The sequence below is a fragment of the Theropithecus gelada genome, chromosome 1 (assembly GCF_003255815.1).
Source record: "Theropithecus gelada isolate Dixy chromosome 1, Tgel_1.0, whole genome shotgun sequence".
Lineage (NCBI taxonomy): Eukaryota > Metazoa > Chordata > Mammalia > Primates > Cercopithecidae > Theropithecus > Theropithecus gelada.
In genome coordinates, this window is record NC_037668.1 from 44,958,511 (window position 1) to 44,961,821 (window position 3,311).

Here is a 3,311-nt window from a genome sequence, read left to right on the forward strand (position 1 = left end):
AAAAAAAAAAAAAAAAAAAAAAAAAAAAAAGCTATCTTCTGCAGAGGTTCCATCTTCCCTGCCGGTGGGCAATATGGATGTATAGCCATGAGACTAGAAAAAGAGAAGCTGGCCGGGCACGGTGGCTCACACCTATAATCACAGCATTTTGGTAGGCTGAGGCAGGCAGATCACCTGAGGTCAGGAGTTTGAGACCAGCCTGACCAACATGGGGAAACCCTGTCTCTACTAAAACTATAGAAATTAACCAGGCATGGTGGCAGGCACCTGTAATCCCAGCTACTCAGGAGGCTGAGGCAGGAGAATCGCTTGAACCTGGGAGGCGGAGGTTGCAGTGAGCCGAGATCATGCCACTGCACTCCAGCCTGGGTGACAGAGTGAGACTCCATCTCAAAAAGAAAAAGAGACAGAGGCACAAACAAAGTTCAGGTCCCACAGCTGTTCATCCAGCGTCGATTGCGAAATGAAGCCCAGCAGGCGGGCGACTTTTGGGTGAGGTCAAGAACCATGAGAGTTGGAATGGACGAGAAAAACCAAGGCTTTGGGCCCAGCTACAGAACTGTGTCATTTGCCGGGAAGGTTAATGACAAGGCCAGAAGGAGTGCCGCCTGTTTAATGTATCAAGTGGCCCTGGTGGCTGGGAATCATTGCATTTCAGGCCACGTCATGTCATGCAAAACCATAATAACCCTTTGAAAAATGAAGAAATCGATCCCGTGGGGAGTCCCTACAGTGCCAAATATCTGGACTATCTGATTTTCACATTCACTAAGTGGCCTGAGTCAGCCAGATGAAGCGGAGGAGTTCTTAAATAGAACCAAGATGCTCTGGTGTGCACTGAGCTCTTACCTTGCGCCAGACATTGGGCCAAGCACTCCCCGTAAAAAGCTGGTTTAATCTTCATAGCATCCATGCAACATGGATACTGTTGTGGGACCCTGTATTAGTTTGCTAGGGCTGCCATAACAAAGTACCACAGACAGCGTGGCTTAAAATCAGAACCTTGTTTTCTCACAGTTCTGAAGGCTGTGAGTCCAAGACCAAGGTCAGCAGGGTTGGTTTCTTCTGCGGCCTCTCTCCATGGCCTGTAGATGCCACCTTCTCTCTGTCTTCACGTGGTCTTCCCTCTGAGTGTGTCTGTGTCGTCAGCTTTTCTTATAAGGATACCAGCCACATTGCATTAGGGCCAGTGTCATGACCTCTTTTTAACTTTATTACATCTTTTGAGACCCAATTTCCAAACACAGTACAGTCATGTTCTGAGATACTGGTGGTTTGCACTTCAACATGTGAACTCGGGGGTACATATTCATTCCCTAATAGTCCATTTTACAGATCTGGAAACCAAGACATAAAGAGGTTAAGAAAGGTGTTCACAGTCTCACAGGTGGGAATGGTGAAGCCAAGATTTCAACGTAAGTAGCTCAACTCTGCACCCATGAACCCATTCTTTCTTTTCTTTCTTTCTTTTTTTTTTTTTTTTTTTTTTGAGATGGTGTCTTGCTTTGTCCCTCAGGCTGATGGTGTCTTGCTTTGTCCCTCAGGCTGGACTGCAGCCTCAGTCTCCTGGGCTCAAACAGTTCTCCAGTCTCAACCTCCGGAGTAGCTGGGACTATATGCGTGTGCTATCGTGCCCAGCTAATTTTTAAATTTTTGGTAAGAGATGAGGGCTTGCCGTGTTGCCCAGGCTGATCTTGAACTCCTGAACTCAAGTGATCCTCCCACCTCGGCCTCCCAAAGTACTGGAATTACAGGCGAGAGCCAGGTTGTCGATTTTCCTTTTGTTGTTGTTATTTTATTTATTTATTTATTTATGTATTTATTTATTTATTTATTTCAGACGGAGTTTCACTCTGTCACCCAGGCTGGAGTGCAATGGCACCATCTCAGCTCACCACAACCTCTGCCTCCCAGGTTCAAACGATTCTCCTGCCTCAGCCTCCCAAGCAGCAGGGACCACAGGCATGTGCCACCACACTGGGCTAATTTTGTATTTTTAGTAGAGACAGGGTGTCTCCATGTTGGTCAGGCTGGTCTTGAACTCCCAACCTCAGGTGATCTGCCGGCCTCAGCCTCCCAAAGTGCTGGGATTACAGGCGTGAGCCACTGCACAGGGCCAAGACAGTCATTTCTGTGTCCACTAGTTGCCCTGCAAAGTATCATTTTCTAGCTAGAATCCAATCTTCCTTTAAGGAATGAGAAAACTAAGACCCAGGGAAGCTGAGCTGTCTCCAAGTCTGAATCGAATGGAGGGGGACCATATGTCCACGCCCTCGAGGCTGTGGCTCAGTCCCTGCAGCTCTGACAACGAAACCACTCATTATTTTTCATCTTCTCGGTGGTTTAAATCACTGTTATTATGCACGCATTTTTCAAAAGAGTGCATTCCTTACTAAACCTCATTAAATTTCTCGAGACTTGAGCTGGTTCCCCTTCCTTGCTTCAGAGGGAAGGAGGGAATTTGGCTGACACAGAAGCATTTTCCTCCCATACCATCGCCACCTGATGCTGTGTGTCCAAAACAGGGTGTTTGGGATGTCTGGGCAACCTGTCTGATACAGAGGGAGTTTCCAGATGACTCACAGAGCAGGGATGGCACAGGTGACCCCACAATCTCAAGCAGGGCCCTTCTGGGGCAGCTGAAAAGGGTGGCCTAGAGCAAGAGATAGCTCTGGAAGTGTTTGGGTTCAAATCCCAGCTCTAGCTGGTTGTGGTGGCTCATGCCTGTAATCCCAGCACTTTGGGAAGCCGAAGGAGGATGATCACTTCAGGTCAGGAATTTGAGACCATCCTGGTCAACATGGTGAAACCCTATCTCTACTAAAAAATACAAAAACTATCTGGGCATGGTAGCATGTGCCTGTAGTCCCAGCTACTCTGGAGACTGAGGCAGGAGAATCGCTTGAACCCGGGAGGCAGAGGCTACAGTGAGCTGAGATGGCACCATTGCACCCCAGCCTGGGCGACAGAGTGAGACTGTGTCTCAAAAACAAACAAACAAATCAGCCGGGCGCGGTGGCTCACGCCTGTAATCAAGCACTCTGGGAAGCTGAGGTGGGTGGATCACGAGGTCGGGAGTTCAAGACCAGCCTGGCCAAGATGATGAAACCCCGTCTCTACTAAAAATACAAAAATTAGCCGGATGTGGTTGCGGATGCCTGTAATCCCAGCTACTCGGGAGGCTGAGGCAGAGAATTGCTTGAACCCGGGAGGCGGAGGTTGCAGTGAACCAAGATCACACCATTGCACTAAAGCCTGAGCGACAGAGCGAGACTCCGTCTCAAAAAAAAATCTTGTTTTAGACCAGAAAA